We start from the raw sequence: 11,176 nt of genomic DNA, 5'->3' as shown, positions 1-11,176 counted from the left end.
GAGTGCTTTTTGTGTTTGACAAGATAAAGTGTGTAGGCATATTTTTGTTGTTGCATTCGTGTGATGGCATTCGTCTTGGGTGAAATTCTTACACCTTTGTTGTAATGCCCTAATGCTATAAAGGGCCTCCATCCTCCTTTGTATGAGTGAAAATTCCTTTGTGTAAATGTTCCAACTCTTTGTGTGAGTGGTTAAAACCTTTGTGTGAATGATTCAATCCTTTGTGGGAGTGGTTAAAACATTTGTGCGAATGATTCAATCCTCATTTATAAAGGACGTTCCTCTATGTAAGCCAACATTGTAACCTATGAGGCACTTGTGATAGACCCTACTCTAGCAAATGACAGTGTAGATCCACCAATGTGTGTGTGTGTGTGTGCGCGCGCGCGCACTTGTATATATGTATGTATGTATGTATGGATAAATGCACTTTTGTGTGTGTGTACACATGCACGTGTGCACGAGAAAACTTTGAAAAATAAACAATGTTATTGCTTATAAAAGTTGTATGTCAACTCTAGAAACTTACTATTTATACCTTGCTTAATGAGGCTAACAACATGGGAAGAAAAGAAGGAAAGAAGGGAAGGGAAGGAAGGGAAGCACTAGAGTCTAGCAATCCTAATTTGTAACACCTATTCATTACCTTAAAATATGGGATAAATCTTTTAACTTTAGCCAAGCTAATAAGGCCTTCCTTTTCTAATAACTATCCCAAAAGGGATCTTGACAATGGATTATAAGAATTAAGCTCACTAAGCAATGTTGTAAACTACTAACTAGCACCTTCAACTACTAACTAGCAATGATCCAATCAAAGGTGATTCATGGACCACTACACACATAGAAGTCACCAAGTGATAAGATCCTAATACAATTGAAATCGACACTCTAAATAGGAGTAATGCTGCTTGTAGTAAATCATATATTGATGGAGACCACCACCAAGGATCACCAAGGCCCCCACAAGTAGGCTAGTATGTTGCCACCCATGCCATGTCGATGACGTCATCACCCAAAACTTAAGAATGAGCATGTTGCCACTCATATCATCTCTAGGAAGAAGCCACACCGCCGACCAAACTTAAAAATGATCCAGCCTCTATTACTAGTCTTAAGTAAGTATATACACTAAATCTGTAAGATTTCCTTATTTGACATTGAGTGCATGGTAAGGTTGCTTTATATGTTCTAGGGTTGTCTTACAAAGTTAAGTGCCCGTTCACACATGTAAGAGGACACAACATCTTTTATTGTAGGTTGGGTGAGTGGTTTAACATACCTCCCTTGCTAATGGTGACCGTGTCCTCATGTCACCCAAGTCAATGGTGCCGAGAAGTGGATGGTCCCATGATATGCCATGGAGTTGGCGGCTAAGAGTAATGGGATTGGTCCATAGCTAGATATAGGGCAAAGTGACGCGAATCTATGGGAAGCCTTCATGGTAGACATCTTGTCACGACGGCATGGAAAGTGATAGATAATGTAGAGTTTATTTATTCCTGACCTCCGTTGGTTGTGGATGTGGTGTGGAATCTTTAACATAAGGGGTAGTTGGGAGAATCGGTCCACACCACCTCCGTTGGTTGTGGAGGTGGTGTGGACCCTTTAACATAAGGGGTAGTTGGGAGAAGTGCTCTGCACCCTGTGATGAGCGAAATGAGTGCCAAGATCCCATGGAATGATTGGCATGGGTAGATGGAGATCTTCGATGTCATGGCGTGAGATAGGATATGATGCTCAGGTCTCATAGTGTGATGCATAGAGATTGGCATGTTGCTTGGTGAATATGTTCCACAGGGCGAGGTGGTGTTGGTGCTAATTTGGAGTCGAAACAGTGTATAGGCATGGAAGCTTGTTGGAGGTACCTACAAGGTTGAGGGTTTTCTAGGCGATGGGTCGTACCATGGGCCATGCTTGCACCCGCCATGTGCCCCCTCACCGATCTATAGATGTATCTAGAGGGTTGACATTGACGTTGATGAGGTTAGTTGTAGGTGCATGTATTTATCCCTCTACACACTCAAGATAATATCTAGCACCTCTAGGGTGTGTTCACATACTCAAGCCCAAGATTCACTCTCACACATTTTACATTGCACATTTCAACACAAAATAGCATGTTAGCAAGCAAAAAGAGGGAAGAAACAGAGCTCATAAGAAAACTATTGAAAGGGGATGATTGTGTATTGCTTATTGTCAAAAATGACTCATACAAGTGACTAGCTTTCACACTAGGCCAACCAAACTTAAAAATTACTATTCGCACCAATTCCTTCCATCAATCACACCTCATGGTCTCACCCACACCTTATCATGACACTCCAACACCGGATCCCAATCTTGCATGCAACATCCATGCCCCATGCCAACACTTTGCATGCTTGCCTTCAATCCGGTTTGTCTTGTCTCATCTTCATTCATTGAGTCTAGGTCTTGCTCAGTCCAATCCACTTGTCATCCGTGACTACACACTTACAAGGGCTCCTAGCCTTCGATTTGTGCATGACACATTTGGACTTTTTGAAGATGTCACCGGAGAATCCTCTATCTTAATCCTCCATCTTGCTCCACGCCTTCTGCGAACATGGCCCCCATGCACATCACACCTACATATTTCACCACGGGCTTCACATTTTTTTCACTTATCCTATCTTAGTGCCGCACAGGTGGACACATGTATGGATATTTGGGCTTGAGACTATTTATATTAGAGGCCTATGGTTCATACAAGATATGCAATAGACACATGTATGGATATTTGGGCTTAAGGCTATCTATATTAGAAGCCTCTCATTTGTATGGTTCATACAAGATATGCAATAGAACTTGTGTTGAGTGTGCTACTCTCTCTCTCCCTCTCTCTCTCTAGTCATGAAGTTCTTGGTGTGGTATAACCCACCTTAGTTATGCTTAATCTATGTTACTAATCACCATGATCAATCCCATAGTAGGATTCTTAACATTGTGTTTTTACTTTCTTGATGGATGCTTATGAGAATACGTGTGATTATAGGTTTTCATCTTCCATTAGCTTCTTCATTTCAGTAAATCATATAAAATGCATTGCTTTACCTTTGTAAGGGACTAGACACTAGTATTGGGTCACTCCATTGCTAAGAGCGTCCCATCGCCATAGGGAAATCATGATAACTCCACTCATGGTAGCTAATAAGTTTAATGGTAAGACCTTAAATTTGTTGAAAGATGGGCTTTGGGGGATATGAGTGGATGGGAAAAAGTGTCCAGATTGGAAGGAGAAGAGAAAAGGTTTTATCTTGGAAGAGATGATAAAGCCCTAGCCATCATCGCATTAGCACTAGTAGATAGTTTCATCCATCATATTGGAAGAAAATTCAAAATGGCTCACCTGTACACATTGGTTGTACTCATCCCATTATAGAAAACCATGTGGATGTCATATGTAACATCAACAACATCAAAAACAGGGTTGATGTAAACTGCACCCCCATGTCTCTACTACCACCAAACCATGGTTGTAGAGAGACGGGTCGAGACACCTTGGTTTTTCCTAGGGTTTGACTTGGTGATAGTCCAATATATCTACTAGACCCTCATGATGTTAGCTTGCCAATAACACTCCTATTTTAGTTGTGCGGACCTGGTGAAAATTATAACTTTTGTGTGTTGTACACTACTTGTAGCCTACCCCTTCTGCTCACTTTTTTGACCTATCCCAATGGGATTCACATGTCCAAACTCTTCAGAACTTGATGGCTCACCTGTTTCCAAACTCTTTAGAACTTGATCTCTCACTTGTATACATATTGGGTGTACTTAGAGCTAGGGAGCTAAGAGTATTAGAAGAACTAAGACCAGGTTAAAAAGATATTCGAGGCATTCACGCTGAATAAAAGAACACTAACATTAGTTTTAAAAGTTGTTTTTGGATTGGACATCAAAGAAAGTGAATTACTTCAAGCTCACTTAAACAAAATGAAAAGTGTTATGTAACAACTTACATGTGTTGAATATCTACATAGATGAGGAGGATGCCATAGCAATCCTTATCAAGAGTATGAACTTGGAAGCATTTAGCCCATTAGTTGGCTATAATTAGAATTATGTGGATTGTATGTTAACTCCCACATATTAGACTTTTTCCCATAGTGTAAGCAATCTAAGGGAAGATAATACATGATGATCAAAGATTATTTTAAGGAGTTATTTTCATTTCTTGTTCTAAAGGAGGCCTTTCCTCTTTCTCTTATTTTTTATGTGATTGAAAGTTATAGATCAAATTCTATGTACCTAAGTACACGTATCAAAGTTGTAAGAATAAGACATAAAAGTGTCTGCTTTAAGGGCCACAAAATTCTATGTACCTAAGTACACGTATCAAAGTTGTAAGAATAAGACATAAAAGTGTTTGCTTTAAGGGCCACAAAATTTTATTTTATAGTGTGAACGTTTCTCTAATCTAAACTTCCTTTAAGCTATCCTTCACTGACATTAAAGCATCCTTGGTTGAAGAAGAGAAAAGCCTCAAAGTCAAAGTGGTTGGAGATTCATCACATTATATTCATTCTTCACCAAAGGACTAAGGGCCAAAGTGTAGTGTAACTTTTATATGGAAAACTAGGCCACATAGAGAGAAAGATTGTTGAACAAAAAGAAAACTCAAGCAAACATAACGATCAAAGAAGAACCAAATAGAGTGGCTTCCTAAGAAGGAGGTCAATCATCGCAACATCTTAACATGGTTTCGCCTTCCCGACCTACTATAAGGCACTTTTCCATCTTATGTACATCCAATCAATAGGGTCTCAAAGCAATCATCATACATTCAAATCGAGAAGATGAGCAAACCTTAGCTTTGACAAGAGGCTTTTGGAGAGAAAACTTTAGATTGCTTCAGAAGTTTTTGTAAATGTAGAGAGGAAAAAGCATGCTCTCTCTTGGCTGGTTACTAATGGTGGAGAGGAAATGTAGAGAGGAAAAAGCATGCTCTCTCTTGGCTGGTTACTAATGGTGGAGCCTTTGAAAGTTTGACACTTCTAGAATGTGGGTTCAAACATTTATGGTCTCACGTAGCTTGTGCCATTTGGCAAAGAAACAAATGTATGGTCTCACGTAGCTTGTGCCATTTGGCAAAGAAACAAATTGTGTGCCTCTTTGAAGGGCATCTCCATTCTTATTTGCAGCTTCAAAATACTCCTTCCACCAACCCACTCCACCATTTGTTAAGCTTTCTAAGGATTCTTCAGGCAAATACTCAAAGAAGCTAACCACGCCATCATGATTTTTGTCATACTCCATTTGCTAGGCTATATGATGTTGAGCTTTGATTAAGGCTACCTAGAGATGCTGATCCTCGACAAAAATGTTGATTATGTTCAAGTCAAGAGCTTAGCTTAGCGTTGCCAACACATGTGTCGTTGGGTCTTGCCTTCGAGCATGTGTCATGACCATGCTATCATGATTTTTGTTGTACTTCTCCATCTCTCAGGCTGTATGTTTAGCTTCGATTAAGGCTTCTTGAAGATGCTAATTCCTAGCGGTGCCAATTATGTTCAAGTTAAGAGCTTACCTTAGTCTTGCTAAGGCATGTATCGTTGGGTCTTGCCTTTGAGCTACAAAATACTTCCCATTGTGGGTGCGCTAGCTTGTATGCCGTATCCTCACTCCATTATTACACCAGAATGCTCCTTGCCAAATGGGTTGAAATGAGAGCTCTCAGTGCCTAGATGGAGGGAAGGAGATGGTTCTTCACAATGAATACCCTGTTTTGGGAGAGAAAATTGGAGTACCAAACCAAGGGGAAAATTGAGTTTGATGATGCATGAGGCTTTAGCAACACCTCAATGGGAGAGTTGATACCCTTGGCTCAAAAAAACGATAGTGATTAGCACTAATTTCATTGTTAATAGAGGTAATTTTCATTCTTAATAGAGTTGAAACCCTTAGGTCAGAAAATTAACTGTGGTTGCAAGAATGCACACACGCACACAAGTAATGCTGTTGTACAAGCATGGATGCATGGAAATATAACATAGATAAAGTATGCCTATTCTTGTTGTTGTTCTTTGGCATTATATGTGTTGTAAAGGTTTTAGAGTGTTGTAGTTGACGAAGCTCTTCAATGGGAATCAACTTTCCTTTAAGCATCAAGTTCTTTATTTTTACAGATACTTCCTTACACTTACATATTCTTCCAGCGCTTCTATTTGCTTTACTCGGGTTAATTTATTTGGCAGGCGAGCTTTGGTTCCATGGGTTTTGCTTATGTGGACTACCCTGATGATGTGGCACTTCACATGTCCATGTCAACATGTGATGAGTTCATGTCAGCATGTGATTTGGCATGGACATACATGCTATTATGTGCACCATGGACACACATGCATCATCCATATAATGTCCATGTGTGATGTCATATATCATGGCCTTGTATGGTCCATATGGTTGAAATGGGCTCTATGTGATATCTATATGCTCGGTGTTATCTGCACATGGATGTGATGTCTAAATGCTTTGCCGTCATCTTGGTGTTATATGCATGGTGCATATGGTGCATATGTGTTGTACATGGTCGAGACCGGTGGTTGTCCTTACTACTATAGAGTGTATGGAGAGAGGTGCAAAGGAGCGATGTCCAATGTTGATGTTGTCCTTAATGAAGAGTGTCCTTACTAGAGAGTGTGTGGAGAGGGGTGCAGAGGAGCAACGCTTGATGGTGACAAAACTTGGTGTGGTTTATGCGATCCATGTGTCCATGTATCTCATATATGGGTGGACTGGGCTCTATGTGATCTATGTATGCTGCTCTCTCTTTTCATGGTGTGCTCTGTATGGACCATGTAGGCTCTATGTGATCTTTATATGCTCGTTGCTACCTTGGTGTGGCTTGTTTGGTGGGTATGATGATGCGTACATGGTCAGAATGGACTACTTGAGATCTTTACATCTTAGTATTGTCCATATGGCTTTGGATGGTCCATATGGTCCATACAAGTATGGAATGGGTTATATCATCCATAGATCATCATGGCCCTAGATAGTCTATATGATCCATACATTATCATGGCCCTAGATGATCTATATGGTCCGTACATGTATGGAGCTTGGAGAGACGGAAAACTCTCTCACTTGTAGCAAGAGTTGTATGATCCACACTAAGCTCAATCCAATGGGATTTGCATCCCTTTCGGAGCTAGGGATTCAACCCGTACCGGTGCACAAAAGCTTATCCATTTGATGATGGAGAGAATGCTAGGAATACTACTACTATTGACATAGACTAACACATACTCAAGCTCAATCTTGCCACACTCAATCACTCAACATCCCACTCATTCCATGCATCCAAACAAGAAGAAAGCTAAGCTATTGCATACACAAGCTCAAAGCATCCTTCATTCTCAAGATCTTACTTCCTAGCATGCACACACACCTTGAAGCTATCAACAACAAAGAAACATGCTTACTAGAGAATAGACATGAGAAGAGAGACAAACATCACTCATTGCATTAACAAAAGAATAGACTTACAATAATGTAGCTGGGGAGAGAGAAGAGCTTGCACCTCTATGGAAGAAGAGGGAGAGCTAGTCTCATGAGAGCTCAAACATGAGTTTGCCCAATGTGTCCATGCTCTCAAATGAGCCACCTTTTATACAAAAATTCTAGAACTCTCAAAAGTTCCCATGTGGGATTATTGTGAAGCCCTCTCCCACATACATCTACAAAGTGGAACTCTTTACAAGAGCCCTAAGTATCTTTTTTGTTGCTTCCTTGTATTGATCTTCATTTGCATGCAACACTCCCCCCTTCCTATTTTGCGCACGTCCTCGAGCGGGGTAGTAGCAAGAGCTGCAACAAAAACAATTGATACATTGAAGTCTTTTATTGAAAAAGAAAAAGAAAAGAAAAGAAAAGAAAAGAAAAGAAAAATCAGCAATGATATTTTTCACACGTGAGCATACAAGTGCAAGGCTGATTAAAGTTTTAATGAGTACTAAAATAGGTGAGTAAAGACTGGTCAAAGTGAGACTTAAGTAGTAGATAGTGCTACGTAAAGGCAAGTGTGCTTTGTACACCGCCGGTTATGACCGTAGTCTCAATGTCCTACCAGTATGTAAGTTACTCCTAAATGGCATACCTACTCCTAAATATGAGCAAAGGTGATTGGAACTCTCTTTTTTTTTTTATTTTTTTTAAAATGTGTGTAGAAGGTGATAAAGATTAAGGTTCTATCCCAAAGAGACCCAAGCAATGGCCAAGAGACCTCCGCCAAGAGAATCTAAAGACCGCTAAGTATCTCAAGGGCGACAGACCCTTTTTCTGTCTATTATGACCTAAGGAGTACCCCTTGAAGATGAAAGCATCGGTCTTGAGGGCCCATAGTGTACCCCCGAGTCCTACCAACATCTATCAAGGCGATAGATTCCTCAAAGTTCTTCTTCTGAAGTTTTTAAACATCAGTGTTCACCCCATGGAAACCAAGGCATCGGCCCCAAGGTGCTTAAGACAACCTCAGGTCCTACCAAGCATTTCACATGGCGGTAGACACTTCCTGTCTCAATTTATTTTGGATATATATTTTTTAGGGCACATTTTTGTAAATTTTTATTACTCCTAGCACCTAGCTCATATCTAAGAGGTAGCTACCACTAAGGATAACTAATATACCTTGAAAACATAAGTACTTGGCATACTCCATTGGTATATATCCTACACTGTCTTTAAATAGAAATATCTTTTACTAAGTCTTTTAAGACTCTAGAACTCACTCACCATATTTTAACAACTAATCAAAAACTCAAACCAGCCAATATTGTGTGAACATGCAAACCATATATTCGAAAGATAAGAGCACAAAAAGAAGTAGAGATTAAGATTTGAATACACCTGTTGTAGTGCTCTGTTGATGTTGTTCGTTTGCATTGAGGCATTGCTGATTTTGGTGCAGATTGCTCCTCCTTGATCTTTGTAGGCGTAGCATGTCTCCCCCCTTCCTAATTTGTGTGCAAGGTAGGTGGACTAGTGGGGCATGTTTGATGCTCTTGTTTTAGCGAGGATCTCTGCAAAATTTTTATTAACAAACACAAAAAAAAGAAAAGAAAAAAATAAAATTTACCATTGGTGCCAAACACCGAATATAGCCGAGGGGAAAAAACCCAATGGGAGAAAAGTGCCCTGGCTTGTCGATCTTATTGTGGAGTCGATGTGCTTACCCTTGCGCTGGTGGTGGATCCGTGTCCTCGTCTGCTGGAAAGATGGTATCAATTTCCTCAGGATGCAGAGACAACCCCTCACAAAAACCTGCCGCTGGAGAAGGTGGTAGAGGAAGGAGTGCTTCCTCACTAAAGTATGGCATTGGTTCTATGGGAAGGTTAATTAGACAGTTTCGATTTTGGAACTGTGCAATGTAGGTACTCATATTGATCCAATATTGACATGTGGGGGCTTGGGGAAGGAGGGCTTGCAGGATCGGTGGTTGCAAGTCATTTAGGCTTGTATCCCTCCATTGTTGTGCTTGAACCTCCTCAGGTAATCGTCGTTGATTTGGTCCCCTCTCTGGTATTCTCACATTAAGAAGATTATGGCGTTGGGGTGTAACTCCCACAATTTGCTTCATTAAGCCCGTGCCATATCGTCTAAAGTAAGAGCGGCATATCCAACAAATATGTGAAGCTTCTTCTAATACAAGCCGTGCACACTCTTGACAATGTGGAAATGGGTGATGCTGTTGATAGAATAATGTGACAAAGTGATGCCCACAGCAACTTTCACCAAAGGCAGCATAGAAGTACCTAGAATGTGTTTGAAATGGAGGAGCACTATAACCCCCGCGATGATCTGGTCGAGTACTATCGGGGTCAATGCATGGTGGACATGTATCTCGCCAAATATCCATCAGGAGTTATCTGGACGTAGAACAATGAAATTTATAACACTCATATCCATCATGACAATGCCAATCAAAAACAAGATTATTTCAAAGAAAACACATCTTCTAAAGGCATAAGGAACTACATTATTCAAACATGGATTTACCAAAGAGCTTTAATTGTAGTGTTAATGCCTTATCTTTAGTTTTTGGTATATCCTTTTTAAGAGGTGGACACTTTAGCAATTGTCTTGGAATTTGAGCAAGATAAGAGGTTTTAGGCATTGAAATGCTAGAATCTATGCTCAAATGAGACACATTTGTACTTGTCGTAGGTACACCAGTTGATGGTTGAATTGTGTTACAAGGAGAAATCGGGACAACAGGTGTTTCAATACTAAATTGCTGTTGCACCCTCATAATAGCCTTGTGCTTTGAGAACATGTTTCGGGACCCATCGAGTAACAATTCGAGGCTTAGGCTTGGAAATGATGTGCTTCTTAAGAGGCTTAGCAACTGGACTAGATGGTACAAGTTTGTACGCATCTTTGGGTAGCCACATTGAGAATTCCTTCTTACCTGGCCTTCTTTGAGCAGCAACTAGAGTAGTTGGAACATACCAGCCATGGCCCTCACTTGAGTACTCATCAATTATCCACATCATTTTTTTTGGAGCTTCAAGAGCAGATGTTGATTGTGGGTCGGGTAAGGTAGAAACATTACCCCTTTGACACGATAAAGCTCGTGGTGTAGCAGATCCCAAGATGCAATCAGAATCAATTTGCAACTTGTATTGTCTATTCTTCCAATCTAATGAGCAATTGGTAGCACTTAACCACGATCTACCGAGAACAACCTCTACTACTGCCTTGGACTTACGTGCCACATAAAAGGACACTGACATCTGGTGATCCTGAATGGTCATCATAATGACACATTTTCCCTCTATAGGGTTATCTTCTCCGGAGAAGCTGCGTAGGTCCACAGGAATTTGCACAAGTGGTGGTTAACCCAAGGCTATCCAGGTGTTAAACGAGAGAACATTATAATCTGCACCAGAGTCAATTAAGGCAGAGACAAAGTAGGTAGTCTCATGAAGATGAAGTCCCACTTGAATATTGAATGGTTCGACATATGGCTCATCAGTAGCCAACTGTATGGCTAACATAGAAGCTTTGCGACGCTCCTTGGTTTTTGCAACTCTAGCTGTAGCCTCCTCTTGAGCGTGACGTTTAAGTAGGTCAAGTGCTTTTTTCCGTGTTTGTGCAGCATGCATCTGTTGAAGCATGGCTTCAGTTAATGGTTCATTGTATTTCTTGAGAC

Source organism: Cibotium barometz, chromosome 35, assembly GCF_041138505.1.
Source record: "Cibotium barometz isolate CiBa-2024 chromosome 35, ASM4113850v1, whole genome shotgun sequence".
In the NCBI taxonomy this organism is placed as follows: domain Eukaryota; kingdom Viridiplantae; phylum Streptophyta; class Polypodiopsida; order Cyatheales; family Cibotiaceae; genus Cibotium; species Cibotium barometz.
Note: the sequence above shows the minus strand (reverse complement) of the source record.